Raw genomic sequence first — 16699 nt, 5'->3', positions numbered from 1 at the left:
AGTGGAAGGAGGTAAAAAATGGATGGTAACGTTCAACGCTGTCAAGACAAAGCTCGTTTCCTTTAATAATTACATGAAACCTTACCAACCACCAATAGCTATAGCAGGAGACACTTTACCTGAGAGTATTTCGTTTAAGTTCCTTGGCTTAGCGTTCATAGGAAACATGAGTTGTAATAGATGCATGGAGATTATTGCTAAGGCTGCTGCAAAGCAGATGGGCTCTCTCTATAGTTCTAGAAAGTTCTTTACACCTGAAAGTATCCTGTACCTCTACAAAGCCACTATTCGCCCATGTATGGAGTACTGCTGTCACATTTGGACTGGTGCATATGCTACTAATCTCTCACTCATGGACAGGGTCCAAAAGAGAGTCGCCAACCTAATAGGTCCCGAACTGTCATCTACACTTCAGCCCTTATCCCACCGACGAAATGTTGCATCCTTCTGCCTGTTTTACAAGTATTTTAATGGTAGATGCTCTGACGAACTACAAGAACTTGTACCCCCTCGACCAAAATACCCCCGACAAACCCGACAAGCAGCGAAGACCTACCCCTACACAGTTGAGATCCCTAGATGCAAGAAAGCCTTTTACTCTAATAGTTTCTTCCCCAGAACTGCAGGACTTTAGAATTTTCTTCCGGTTTCCTGCTTCCAGAACTGTACTGACATGCAGAAGTTCAAGTGTAACGTGATCAGATATATTGCTGCTAAACTCCTTACATATTACCCCTGCAACTTAGGTCCCTGATAGTAGCCCCCTACATCAAAGTGGCAATATGCCTTGTTTGGGGTGAAAATGTAATAAAAAAGAAAGTCGAAGAATCTTGCTCAATTGATCTTTTATCACTGAGACCAAACCACCTATGGTTGTCGAATGTTACATTAATAGCGTTTATTATAGAAGTAAGTTAGACCTTTCATTATATAAACAATCATGGGCAATTCTCGATTACCTTGCTGACTTTTTTGGTCGATGACGGAAGCTAAATCAAGGAAAATAGCTTCAGTTTGCGGATTTGGGATTGATAATAATATATTGATACTAACATTGTTTTGCTAAGAAACCTATGTATTTCGAGAGAATTGTAGTTAAAAGTGTATTAGGCTACGGTTGAGTGCAGTACCTGACCCTAAGGTCATCTTCTCAAGGACTTTTCGGCGTGAAAACAACTCGAGGGAAAATTATTCGAGAAGCGATCATGTACGGTGTGCACTGGACCAATCAGAAGAGAAGAGGATATGACACAGCAATAACCGATTGGGGAGAATGAACATGAAAGGTCCAGTCTCAAACGCGTAACCTTATTATATAAGTTTATGCACGAGCGATTTTGAACAAATGAGATAAGAGTTGAATTTTTAGAGAAAAGATCTCGAGGATTAGACAATCTCTGACCGCTGCACCATACACAGAAGTTGAGTATCGCCGTCATCTGTTCTCCTACTAGCGAGCCGAAAGACCCCTGGTTGAGTACGCCTCTCATATTATAGCACTTACACAAAAATAGATTCGCGGCTCGCTAAAATCCTTCTTCTGCTAGAAACAATTCATTGTACTGATGCTATCGCTGACAGAAGTCCCCCCCCCATACACTGCTTGATGATGGTGACAACATTAAAATAGAAAGAAAGAATGAACCAACTTAATTGGGACTGTTAATTGCGCCACCACTCTCAAGATTTACAATAGTTGAAAAGATATTTCTTCGAACAGACTATTGGCTTCCAGATGTTAAACACTAATATATATATATATATATTCATGCCTCTTGTATCATTGTATTATAATATACTTTGTAATTAGTTAATTTACCTGTTAATATATCCTATAGTTGTAGAAACTTATCAACGTCTTCATCGATATTTTTTTAATTGATGTACAGAGTAATGTGCCTTCAGTTGCAGGAGCTAAGTCCGAGTGACAATACACGGGAATTAGGTTGGTTGTTTTTGTTTTACGGCATATCAAACTTTTTCGTGTTATTTAATGCCGAATCCAATGATTTAGAAGAAAATTTTCTTAATAGTATATATTTGTTGTTTTCAAGTCGGTTTCTATTTAACCCATAGTTGGGACCCAAACAGGTACTACCACTCCGGGTCAGAGTGGACCTGGGAGCAATGGTAATTAAAGGATGGCTCCACACTCTCCAAATCCCGCAAGCTGGGGCCTCATCACTGGATATAGTTTAAGGTCATATCCAGGACTATTACACGGGAATTAACCTTATTACAACGCTTGGCGTGTGCCGTTGTTTTGAACACAAGAAGATTAATTTCATTTCCCAAGAAGGAGGGTGAAGAAAGCCTAAGCGAGCAGCCAACCCTGTCCACGTGTAGAGAATCAGGGCCAAGGTATCCTTTGGTGAGCATTGTTCTGGGTGACCGGAATAACTGTTGAACTTTATTGAGCATTCCGTGATCGAAAACGCCTTACACGAACTCATATAGCGGCCCACCTCCTTACTGTGGGACGTTTTCGAGTTATATCACTATTAAATGCGTATCGTATATAGTTGAGTTTCTTTATGGGAGAGTATGCCAATCTTAAGATCCCCAAGCCATTAAAATACTACAAGGAAACTGAAATTTCCAAATGTAAATATTTTAAAAGAAAATGTCCTTATTCTATGAACAATGATTATTTATGCTTTATTTGAATGTGAGAGATATCTGCTTTCATCAAACTTTCATGTGGAACCACATTTCTAAAAGCGTATTTCCAATCTATGGAATCATTAACCCTTGTAACAGCAGCTGTAGAGCTTCATAAATGTACGACTTACGTGTATGTTGGCGTATATAAGAAACTCACTGGCTATATGTATAAGAACAAATACATTGAAAACATTGCCAAGATTGCTGCTAAGAAAAGTGTTAAAGAATTACTCACATCTAAGAGTATTCTATATTTCTACAAAACAACCATTAACCAATGCATGCCACATGTTATATGATTCAAATCTTACTAGTCTCTCCCTCTTAGATAAGGCCCAAAAATGATTTTCCAACTAAATAAGCCTCGCACTATCAAACAAATTCATACTCTGTTACATCGACACAGTGTTGCATCCTTTTATCCTTTTAAAAGTAATTTAATGAAATGTGCTCTGACGAACTCGTAGCGTTTGTGTCTTTTCGACTTAAACAACCTTGTGAGTCAACATGTGATTGTCGAAATGTACATCAATACCGGTTAAAATAGAGCTGAGTTAGAGCTTTTTATTATGTGAGAAATCCTTCTTGCCTTGCTGGTTCCATTTGTTTAGTTGGGCATTCAAACTAAAATAAGGAAAAAAATCATTTCAGCTGAGCCACCTTGAAATTGATAATAATATTTTGATACTAATAGTATTGTTATGGCAGTTGGAGTTGAATTAGGCTGAGAGCAGTTGTTGTAAATAGTTGACTTTGAACCGCCACTCCATCCACGCTACAGTCCCCGCTCACTGACCAAAAGTGAGAGAAGAAAGACAGAAAGAAAAAGGGACATGTGTACGTCGACGCGGTCAGAGAAACAAGAAACAAGGCAACTACCCCAAAGAAAAAAACGCTATTAGAGTTTAAAATCTTTCAGGATCTAAGGACTTCTAAATGGAAGGGTAGTGATTTCGTTGCTAGTCGGGTTATTCGGTTTCTTTACTTCGAGGACGTGCAAATACAAAAAGTTCGTCGGTGTTCGTCCCGTGGGAGAACGTAAAAAAAGCAAAAAAGAAAAAAAAAAGTCACGCAACACTATGGTGATTCAACAACGAAATTATTCGGGGGTTATTATGTTATAAATTATCACTCTATTAAAACGAGAAATATAAGTGGTTGATGTACCTGCCCAAAAGTTGCCAGAGTACCTGAGAAGTTTTCTAGAGTAGTAGAGAGGTCAACCTAATCCTTGTTAGAATTAAACGTGACTATCCATTTTTGTCCCTAGTTTACTCAAGACTGATGTTTATTTTTCAAAGGTTCAGTCATTGCCTTGCATGTGTAGGGATTCAATTTGCTCGCGTACCGAAAAGAGGAAGTGGTGTTATCAGAAAATGCATCTCAGATGTGACTATTTCGGTAATGGCGTTTATGATGATAACAAATAATATAAGTTCAAGTGTAATATTAAATTAAAGATAAGGAATAAAGTTACATATAACTTTCTTATATCATCAGCACAATAAAGAAAAAGTTAGAAGAATACCTTTTAATGCGATGGCATTTCGAAGCTAAATGCTTCTACATTATATATAATATATTAGGTACGGACCCAACCATGGAAGATCAGATAATAAATAAACGTGAATTTATAAGATAAAAAAATCCAACCTTGATCGCCCTTTGGGGCCCGTGGCGCGGTTGATAGAGACGTTGAATCTCTACGGTTCCAGATGAGAATTGTCTGAAGATAGCGGTTTCAATCCTACCAAAAGCCGGCCAGAGTCTTACTTGGCCAAAACGTGGTGAGACGACAACAACTACGGATGACAGTGATTGCTGAGGATACAGTTAGTTAGTTAATATTATTGGTTATTATTATTATTGGCTCTTTATAGTGTTGAGCTTTCTTATCTTGATAAGTTTTGCTTTGTTACAGCACTGGCTGGACATCTCCAATTTCCGGACTTGTGTCAAGTCTTGCTAAAGATTACAGTAAGGTTAGCCTTGTTATTTATTTTTATTCCGAAATAATGTTTTTCGTACGAAAGTTTGTAAATTAATTAAGGAAAGATTGTTTTATACTTTGCTTTGAACTTTAATTGCTGATTATTAGAAGTATTAGTATTATTAGTACGATAATTTTTTAAACCCAAAGACGTTGAAATAATGCTAGTAAAATGTGCCGTTCTACGAATGTTATTAAATACTCGTGATCCAAAGATGCTTCATGTGAAATTACTGCAATTCTGTCAAGTAATTTTGAAGCGTATTAGCGATCAACAATATTTTGAAAATATTAGTGCATTTGTGTATATACTTATATATAAGAAAGCCACGTCTGAATGCTTTAAATTCATTTGCTGCTTGTGTATATTGGTGATCTTTTAAACCAACGAATTTCATGAGAAAACACTTTACTTAAGTACGTACGACGTCGACGTCGACCTTAGTATACATCCCCAAAACGATGAAAAATGATGAGATGCAAGTATTAAAAAAATAAAAATAAAAACATCAGCCACAATTACGTTTTGAGATGTTGTATTTAAAAATGGCGGCACATATTCATTTTATCAAAATCATCGATTATCCTCCCTCTGAATCTTGCCAACTGTCCAACATTAAAATATACGATAAATAGCTAAATTCGTTAATTTTTATTTTTACATGCATTTGTGTTTCTACTGGATAATTTTTTCGTAATTTTTGAAATTCGTACTGATTTTGATATAACACGTAAATACGTCATGATGTTTTCACCTGAAATGCGTTGGTTTTGAAGATTATAACACCACTAATTCTAAATGATTAAAATGCGGTGTTTGTTATATTCAAAGAAAAATACATGTTATTTTTATAATAAAATATATAAAGTACATACTTATAAATAAACGGATAAAGCAAGCGAAAGGAATACACGTAACATACTTAAATGACGTCACGGTAAAGAAAAGAAAGACTACAAAAAGGAAAGACCACGTTAGAGAAGACGATCGCGTGAAGGACGTCACACCGGCAATAATAGAATGAAGAAATAAGTGTTGTTGTATATATAACGCTAGTTGAAGTTCTTTTCTATTCTTTGTCTGCATTGCGACTGAGCATACAACGTGTTGGTATTCGAACAACATTACATAAAGTATTTACTCAAAATGTCAGCTTAACTGCACATGTTAGGCTAGTTCCAACTAGTTTTCTGGAGTGGTCGTCCTGACCACCCCAGAGGGGTACAACAGGTACCCAAAAAGGGCACAAAAGGTGCCAGTTGGGTTACTCTTATGACTTATTTTGCTTGTTGGTTATTAAGTTTTACAGCATGCCAACCCTTTCTATTTATATCCTCATATTATATTAGGATGAGTCTTCCTGCTGATTCCGCTACTTGGAAACTTTGGAAAAAATTACCAGTCAATAATCCGTTCTTTACAATCAGCCCAACATGTGCGGGGTCAGGAACTTGCCAACTGTCTGCCGAACTGAGGTTATTCATATAAATATACGGATAAAGTACACATTGATAAATAATCGGATAAAGCAAGTGAAAGAAATACACTTAACATACTTAAACGTTTCTTTCTATTCTGATGATAATATACAGTGATGATCATATTTATTGGCACGGTAAAATAAAAGTTAAATTTTGTCTAATAAATTTTAAAAAAGGGATTAAATTAAAGAAAATAACAAAGTATATTATGTATTTTTAACTGGCCTTTCCGATGCAGCAATCGGATTTTAGAAAAAATAAATAACAAAGGAACAACAAACATAATTGCAAAAAACCCTTGTTCAAAATTATTGGCACGGCTTTGTTTTTCTTTTAGTATCAGTATAATATCAATGAATTTCCGGTTTACGTGCTTTCTGAACTTTTTTATAGCCATATTATGCTTGTTTAACGCTAATTCAGTGAATAATTTTTTTCAGATAATTTTTAGATAGCGATTTATTTAAACTATTATAAGTGACTAAATTATAATTTTCAATCGCCATGGTTAAAACTAAGGAACACAGCGAAGACGTCAGGAAGCTTGTTGTAGCATGCCATACCAATGGGGAGGGCTATGATAAGATTTCAAAGAAGCTAAACCTTCCCAAATCCACTGTTAGAGCCATAATAAACAAGTTCAAATCTCAAGGCCACGTTATGAGTTTAGAGGGTAGAGGGAGAAAAAGGATTCTTTCCTCAAGAGATGAACGGAAAATTGTTCGACAAGTAAAACAAAACCCAAGGATCTCTGTTGGGGAGATTGTTGATGAACAGAGCACCTCTGGAGTTAATGTATCTCGACATACAGTTGGTAGAATTTTGAAGAGAGCTGGTTTAAAAGCATGTCGTCCGAGAAAGACTCCCTTATTGAAGCCTATGCACCTGAAAGCAAGGCTAGCCTTTGCAAAACGTCATATTGATAAAGATGTTGCATTCTGGAAACGTGTTCTATGGACTGACGAAACGAAAATAGAGTTATTTGGCCATAATAAAGTGTCTTATATTTACAGAAAATCTGGCGAAGCTTTCCTGCCTAAGAACACCATACCCACAGTGAAGCACGGTGGAGGCAGTTTGATGTGTTGGGGATCCTTTGCTGCCTCTGGACCAGGGCGACTTGTTAAGGTCACAAGTAGCATAAAAAAGGAAGGTTATGTTAAAATATTGGATGAAAACCTGAAAGACTCTGCTAAAGAGCTCTCACTTGGTCGTCGTTGGTGGTTCATGCAAGATAATGACCCAAAGCATTCGGCTAAACTGACTAAGAAATGGCTTGAGGACAATCATATTAATGTTTTGGAGTGGCCATCACAAAGCCCAGACCTTAATCCAATTGAAAATTTATGGAGACCATTAAAATTGAGGGTAATGCGAAGGAAGCCTAAGAATCTTATTCAATTGGAGGATTATTGTCAGGAAGAGTGGGCTAAAATTACTACTGAAGAGTGCAACAACTTGGTTGTAAACTATGAAAAGCGACTGAGGAAGGTAATCAAGGCCAAAGGCTATACAATTGATTATTAAATAAATCGTGCCAATAATTTTGAACAAGGGTTTTTTGCAATTATGTTTGTTGTTCCTTTGTTATTTATTTTTTCTAAAATCCGATTGCTGCATCGGAAAGGCCAGTTAAAAATACATAATATACTTTGTTATTTTCTTTAATTTAATCCCTTTTTTAGAATTTATTAGACAAAATTTAACTTTTATTTTACCGTGCCAATAAATATGATCATCACTATATATATATATATATATATATATATATATATATATATATATATATATATATATATATATATATATATATATATATATACTTAACATTTCAATTATTTATTTACATTGTAATATTACTTTTAGACTTTTTGTTTGCATTATTATGTGCTAGCATGGATACCCGGCGTTTCCAGGGTTGACATGAAGTTCGGTTTGGCCACAGGATATTGAACAACCCCCAATAAAGAACGGAAGACTAGGTGATAACTCCCCCCTCCCCAAAAAAATGAATCAAAACAACTTTTTCTTTCAATAAAAATATCAGCGACTGCCTGTAAAAAAAAAATCAATTGAATTTGTTAGTATAGCCAATCAATTAATTATAAAAGCATCCGGACTCATGAAAAAAATCAAAAACTACCTAGCAAATATACCTGGTTAATCAGTTGCAAGAGAGATAAAAAAAAATCGCACTTAATAGAAGGCATATGATCTTTAAAAAACCGTTCGGTTGAATGTATGAAGTAGGGAACAGATATATGGCATCAGAAATAAATATATTCTGCTGTTATTAACAATACACAGCAGAATATATTTACAGGGAAGGAAAAGAGGAAATGAATTACTGCTGAGAGTTGTCTTCCAATAAAACTAAACTTGTCCCAGTGATGTTTTACTGTGTAGAGAATTATTAATAACGTACTCTAAGTAGGAAACTTATTAGACAGATCTATACACGCTTTTAAAAATCTACAAGCTACGTAAATAAAATTATCAAAAAGATAAAAATTATTTCAATAATTACTAATATTATAAACATGAACAATAATTTGAAAATTATTAAATATTAACTAAACAAATAAGACATTAATTTAAAAGTGAGCAGTAAAATCACAAAAATACATAATAGTCACTAAATTGTAAATAAAAAGAAGGAAATTCATTTTTTTATTACCGAAAAAAAAGTCTTTGGATGCCCAAATACTTTACAGTGAACAATTTTTGTAAAATTGTTTTACTACTTTAGATTAAATGTTAAAGGGAAATAAAGAGAGAGAGAGAGAGAGAGAGAGAGAGAGAGAGAGAGAGAGAGAGAGAGAGAGAGAGAGAGAGAGAGAGATAGAACGAGATAGCGAGAAACAGAAAGAGAGAGAGAGGGGGAAACCATGATAGGACAGAGAATAGATGAAACTGATATAGAACAGAGAATGGATAAAACTGATATAGAACAGAGAATTGATGAAACTGATATAGAACAGAGAATGAATGAAACTGATATAGAACACAGAATGGATTAAACTGATATAGAACAGAGAATTGATGAAACTGATATAGAACAAAGAATTGATGAAACTGATATAGAACAGAGAATGGATTAAACTGATATAGAACAGAGAATTGATGAAGCTGATATAGAACAGAGAATGGATTAAACTGATATAGAACAGAGAATTGATGAAACTGATATAGAATAGAGAATGAATGAAACTGATATAGAACACAGAATGGATTAAACTGATAAAGAACAGAGAATTGATGAAACTGATATAGAACAGAGAGTTGATGAAACTGATATAGAACAGAGAATTGGTGAAACTGATATAGAACAGAGAATGGATTAAACTGATATAAAACAGAGAATTGATGAAACTGATATAGAACAGAGAATTGATGGCACTGATATATAATAGAGAATTGATGGAACTGATATAGAACAGAGAATGGATGAAACTCATATAAAACAGAGAATGGATGACAATGATATAGAACAGAGAATGGATGAAACTGATATATGGATGACACTGATATAGAACAGAGAATGGATGAAACTGATGATATGACGACAGTACAATCTAAAAATAAGCTTAAACCAGGATTAGGGACAAACAAATTCAACTTGCCTCCTCCCTTGAGGCTCTCATTCACAAATATCCGTGGGCTTAGAACTAACTTAGCTGATGTTAAAGCATTTCTCTTAACAAATACCCCGGATATCTTAGCACTAAGTGAGACTAACCTACACTCCTCCATTCCCTCTAACCACTTTAACATGCCTGGATATCTCCCACTCTTCCGTAAGGACTCTGACAGACATATGCACGGACTTGGAGTTTACATTCGTAATACCCTTCCCTTGACTAGAGAAACAAACCTAGAAACAGATGATCAAGCCTTTATGTGCTTTAGACTAAACGTGCAACACAGTATTAGCTACTTTTATTTTCTCTACCGCTCTCCCTCGACTCAGGACTGCTCCATAATAAACAAAGTCTCTGACAGCATAGACACAGCACTCTCCCTCGACACTAGCGCACAAGTACATGTATTTGGTGACTTTAATGTTCACCACAAAAACTGGCTTGGATTCTCTACTCACACAGATGCAGCGAGCAGCACAACACATAGCTTCGCTATATCTCACTCCCTATCACAAATTGTTACGTTTCCAACCCGTTTCCTTGACCAGGAAGAACAACACGCATCACTTCTAGATCTGTTTTTGACCACAGTTCCCGATGACTGCATAACGAAGGCCCACAGCCCACTCGGGAACACTGATCATGCAGTGATAATGGTTGAAATCGCCCTAAACTCTAGACCCAAAACTGAAGAGCCAGTGCTCAAAACAACGAGATATTATAATAAGGCTGACTGGGAAGCCATCAGGGAACTAACTAGAGATGCTCCATGGAAAAATATTTTCTCTCTCCCTGCTGAACAATGTGCAAACGAGACCACTGACTGGTTCAAAACTGCAATCGAAGCGCATGTTCCCATGCGGAAATTTTATAGTAAGCCCCACTCTCCCCAATGGTTTACGTCGACTTGTGCAACTGCCATTACTCAAAAGCAGCATGCATACCGTAGGTTTAACCGACATAAGTCCAGTTCAAACAGACTGAAGTATATAGAAGCTAGAAATAACGTTAAGAAAGAAATAGCGACAGCTAAGAGAGAATTTACGGAAACCACTAAAAAGCGCATCGAAGCACAAAAACTAGGAACTCGAGACTTCTGGACAATCTACAACAGTGTAGTAAATAATGGGCAATCAACAATTCCCCAACTAACCAACAATCACGAGGTTGTCTCCTCAGCAACCGACAAGGCTAACATGCTTGCCAGTCGGTTTGCCTCAAACTCCACACTGGACCCTTCCAACCACCCCCTACCTTACTTTCCTATGCGGACAGACGCCACACTAGACGATCTGAAAACCACCCCTGCTCAGGTGCATGCTATCATAAAAAACCTTGACACCTCAAAAGCATGTGGACCCGATCTTATCCCAGCTGTGCTATTAAAAAAGTGCTCAGCCGAAGTAGCTCCAGTTCTCTCCAAACTCTACAACAAATGTCTTAATGAAGCTTGCTTTCCGGGCTGTTGGAAAACTGCTTCTGTTGTACCAGTATTCAAGAATTCTGGCGAAAAGAAAGAACCATCAAATTATCGCCCCATTAGCCTCCTCCCACTTTTTGCCAAAATATTTGAGACCATAATTAACCATGCTCTAGTCCATCATCTTACAGATGCTAAACTACTGACTGACAAACAATATGGATTTAGACAAGCCCGTTCCACAGCAGACATCCTCACTGTGATCTCTGAACGTATATACCATTCACTAGACAAAGCGGGGAAAGGCAGAGCGGTAGCTCTAGATATATCGAAGGCTTTTGACAGGGTATGGCATGAGGGTCTCCTCAGTAAAATCAGATCATACGGTATCACTGGTAGAATACTTAACATAATTAAATCCTTCTTAGATAAGAGAAAAATCCAGGTAGTCCTCAACGGTCGCACATCTAAACAATATGATATAAATGCGGGAGTGCCCCAGGGTTCTATCCTTGGACCTCTATTGTTCCTAATATTCATAAATGACCTCCCCGACAACATTGCCTCTGAGATGGGTATATATGCTGATGACACTACACTCTATGGCAGACACGACAGGAAGACGAATGAACACATTTCTAAAGAAATGGCAGAAACACTAGAGGAAGACCTCCAATCTGTAGTGGAATGGGGACAAAAGTGGTTGGTCGCGTTCAATGCTGCCAAGACTAAACTAGTTGCATTCAATAATTACAAGAAACCCTCTCTACCACCAATAGCAATGGCCAACGACTCTTTATCTGAGAGTCCATCTTTCAAACTCCTTGGCCTAACGTTCACAGGAAACATGAGTTGGAACAATTACATTGAAGGCATTGCCAGGGCCGCTGCAAGAAAGGTAGGCTCTCTCTACCATGCTAGAAAACTACTAACACCCGAAAGTATCCTGTACCTCTATAAGGCCACCATTCGCCCATGTATGGAGTATTGCTGCCACATCTGGGCTGGTGCATCTGCTACTAGTCTCTCGCTCCTTGACAAGGTTCAAAAGAGAGTCGCAAACCTGATAGGCCCTGAACTGGCATCTAAGCTTCAGCCTCTGTCCCATCGACGAAATGTTGCATCCCTCTGCCTTTTCTACAAGTATTTTAGTGGTGAATGCTCTGACGAACTGCAATCACTTGTGCCCCCACGACGCGAGCACCCTCGACAAACCCGACAGGCTACAAGATCCCACCCCCACAATGTAGAGATCCCTAGATGTAAAAGATCTTTTTACTCCAATAGTTTCTACCCCAGAACCGCAAGTCTCTGGAATTCCATTCCAGGTCCCTGCTTCCCCAACAGTACTGACGTGCAGAAGTTCAAGTGTAACGTGAACCGACACCTTGCTGCCCAAATCCCTATATAGTTCCCCAGTAGTTGTTTCCCCTGATAGTAGCCCCCTACACCAAAGTGGCAATTTGCCTTGTTTGGGGTGAAAATGTAATTAAAAAAAAAAAAAAAAGATATACAATAGATAATGGATTAAACTGATATTTAACAGAGAATTGATGAAACTGATATAGAACAGAGAATTGATGAAACTGATATAGAACAGAGAGTTGATGAAACTGATATAGAATAGAGAATTGATGACAATGATATAGAACAGTGAATAGATGAAACGGATATAGAACAGAGAATTGATGAAACTGATATAGAAAAGAGAATTGATGAAACTGATATAGAAAAGAGAATTGATGAAACTGATATAGAACAGAGAATGGATTAAACTGATATAGAACAGAGAGTGTATGAAACTGATATAGAACAGAGAGTTGATGAAACTGATATAGAACAGAGAATGCATGAAACTAAAAAATAAAAGAATGGATAAAACTGATAGAGAACAGAGAGTTGATGAAACTGCTTAGAACAGAGAAGAGATGACACTGGTATAGAACAGAGAATGGGTGAAACTGATATAGAACATAGAATGGATTAAACTGATATAGAACAGAGAATAGATGAAACTGATATAGAAAAGAGAATAGATGAAACTGATATAGAACAGAGAGTTGATGAGACTGATATAGAACAGAGAGTGGGTGAAACTAGTATAGAACAGAGAGTTGATGCAACTGATATAGAACAGATAATTGATGAAACTGATATAGAACAGAGAATACAAAAAATTGATATAGAACAGAGAAAAGATGAAACTGATATAGAACAGAGAATAGATGAAACTTATATAGAAAGGGGAAATAGATTAAACTGATATAGAACCGAGAATAGATGAAGCTGATATAGAACAAAGAACGGGTGGAACTGATATAGAAAAGAGAATAGATGAAAGTGATATAGAACAGAGAATGGATGAAACTGATATAGAACAGAGAATGAATTAAACTGATATAGAAAAGAGAATTGATTAAACTGATATAGACCAGAGAATGGGTGAAACTGATATAGAACAGAGAGTTGATGCAACTCATATCGAACAGAGAATAGATGAAACTGATATAGAACAAAGAATAGATTAAACGGATATAGAACAGAGAATGGATTAAACTGATATAGAACAGATAATTTATGCAACTGATACAGAATAGAGAATATGAGAAACTGATATAGAACAGAGAGGTGTATGAAACTGATATAGAACAAAGAATGGATAAAACTGATATAGAACAGAGAATTGATGAAACTGATATAGGACAGAGAATTGATGAAACTGATATAGTACAGAGAATTGATGAAACTGATATAGAACAGAGAATTGATGCAACTGATATAGAACACAGAATTGATTAAACTGATATAGAACACAGAATTGATTAAACTGATATAGAACACAGAATTGATTAAACTGATATAGAAGAGAGAATGGATGAAACTGATATAGAACAGTGAATAGATGAAACTGATATAGAACAGAGAATGGATTAAACTGATGTAGTATAGAGAAGGGATGAAACTGATATAGAACAGAGAATGGGTGAAACTGATATAGAACAGAGAATGGATGAAACTGATATAGAACAGAAAATTGATGAAACTGATATAGAACAGAGCATAGATGAAACTGATATAGAACAGAGAATGGATCAAACTGATATAGAACAGAGAATTAATGAAACTGATATAGAACAAAGAAAAGATGAAACTGATATAGAACAGAGAATAGATGAAACTTATATAGAAGGGGAAATAGATTAAACTGATATAGAACCGAGAATAGATGAAGCTGATATAGAACAAAGAACGGGTGGAACTGATATAGAAAAGAGAATAGATGAAAGTGATATAGAACAGAGAATACAAAAAATTGATATAGAACAGAGAATAGATGAAACTGATATAGAAACGAGAATTGATGGAACTGATATAGAACAGAGAACAGATGAAACTGATATAGAACAGAGAATCGATGAAACTGATATAGAACAGAGAATGGATGAAACTGATATAGAACAGATAATGGATGAAACTGATATAGGACAGAGCATGGATGAAACTGATATAGAACAGTGAATGGCTGAAACTGATATAGAACAGAGAATGGATGATATTGATATAGAACAGAGAATAGATGACACTGATTTAGAACAGAGAATAGATGAAATTGATATAGAACAGAGAGTTGATGAAACTGATATAGAACAGAGAATGGATAAAACTGATATAGAAAAGAGAATGGGTGAAACTGATATAGAACAGAGAATGGATGAAACTGATATAGAACAGAAAATTGATGAAACTGATACAGAACAGAGAATAGATGAAATTGATAAAGAACAGAGAATGGATGAAACTGATATAGAACAGAGAATAGATAAAACTGATATAGAACAGAGAATAGATGAAACTCATATAGAACAGAGTATAGATGAAGCTGATATAGAAGAAAGAATAGGTGAAACTGATATAGAAAAGAGAATAGATGAAACTGATATAGAACAGAGGATGGATGAAACTGATATAGAACAGAGAATGAATTAAACTGATATAGAAAAGAGAATTGATTAAACTGATATAGAACAGAGAATGGGTGAAACTGATATAGAACAGAGAGTTGATGAAACTGATATAGAACAGAGAATGGGTAAAACTGATATAGAACAGAGAGTTGATGAAACTGATATAGAACAAAGAAGAGATGAAACTGGTATAGAACAGAGAATGGATGAAACTGATATAGAACAGAGAATGAATCAAACTGATATAGAACAGAGACTTGATGAAACTGATATAGAACAGAGAATGGATAAAACTGATATAGAACAGAGAGTTGATGAAACTGATATAGAAGAGAGAAGAGATGAAACTGGTATAGAACAGAGAGTGGGTGAAACTGATATAGAACCGAGAATGGATCAAACTGATATAGAATAAAGAATAGATGAAACTGTAATAGAACAGAGAATAAATGGATCTGATATAGAACAAAGAGTTGATGAGACTGATATAGAACAGAGAGTGGGTTAAACTAGTATAGAACAGAGAGTTGATGAAACTGATATAGAACAGAGAATTGATGAAACTGATATACAACAGAGAATTGATGAAACTGATATAGAACAGAGAATTGATGCAACTGATATAGAACACAGAATTGATTAAACTGATATAGAACACAGAATTGATTAAACTGATATAGAGCACAGAATTGATTAAACTGATATAGAAGAGAGAATGGATGAAACTGATATAGAACAGTGAATAGATGAAACTGATATAGAACAGAGAATGGATGAAACTGATGTAGTATAGAGAATGGATGAAACTTATATAGAACAGAGAATGGGTGAAACTGATATAGAACAGAGAATGGATGAAACTGATATAGAACAGAAAATTGATGAAACTAATATTGAACAGAGCAGAGATGAAACTGATATAGAACAGAGAATGGATCAAACTGATATAGAACAGAGAATTAATGAAACTGATATAGAACAGAGAAAAGATGAAACTGATATAGAACAGAGAATAGATGAAACTTATATAGAAGGGGAAATAGATTAAACTGATATAGAACCGAGAATAGATGAAGCTGATATAGAACAAAGAACGGGTGGAACTGATATAGAAAAGAGAATAGATGAAAGTGATATAGAACAGAGAATGGATGAAACTGATATAGAATAGAGAATGAATTAAACTGATATAGAAAAGAGAATTGATTAAACTGATATAGACCAGAGAATGGGTGAAACTGATATAGAACAGAGAGTTGATGCAACTCATATCGAACAGAGAATAGATGAAACTGATATAGAACAAAGAATAGATGAAACGGATATAGAACAGAGAATTGATTAAACTGATATAGAACAGAGAATTTATGAAACTGATACAGAACAGAAAATATGAGAAACGTATATAGAACAGAGAGTTGATGAAACTGATATAGAACAAAGAATGGATAATACTGATATAGAACAGAGAATGGATGAAACTGATATAGAACAGAGAATGGATGAAACTGATATAGAACAGAGCATGGATGAAACT

The 16699-nt window shown here is 35.7% G+C and overlaps 1 long non-coding RNA gene across 1 annotated transcript in view; it reads right to left on the bottom strand.

The window, feature by feature from the left end:
* Positions 1 to 16699, bottom strand: part of LOC145275903 (uncharacterized) — a 545051-nt gene that overhangs the window by 350497 nt on the left and 177855 nt on the right. The window lies entirely within an intron of this gene.

The sequence above is a fragment of the Euprymna scolopes genome, chromosome 1 (assembly GCF_053919585.1).
Source record: "Euprymna scolopes isolate OS-2025 chromosome 1, ASM5391958v1, whole genome shotgun sequence".
Classification (NCBI taxonomy): Eukaryota; Metazoa; Mollusca; class Cephalopoda; order Sepiida; family Sepiolidae; genus Euprymna; species Euprymna scolopes.
The sequence above is the reverse complement of the archived record's forward strand: the minus strand, read 5'-3'. Positions and strand labels throughout refer to the sequence as shown.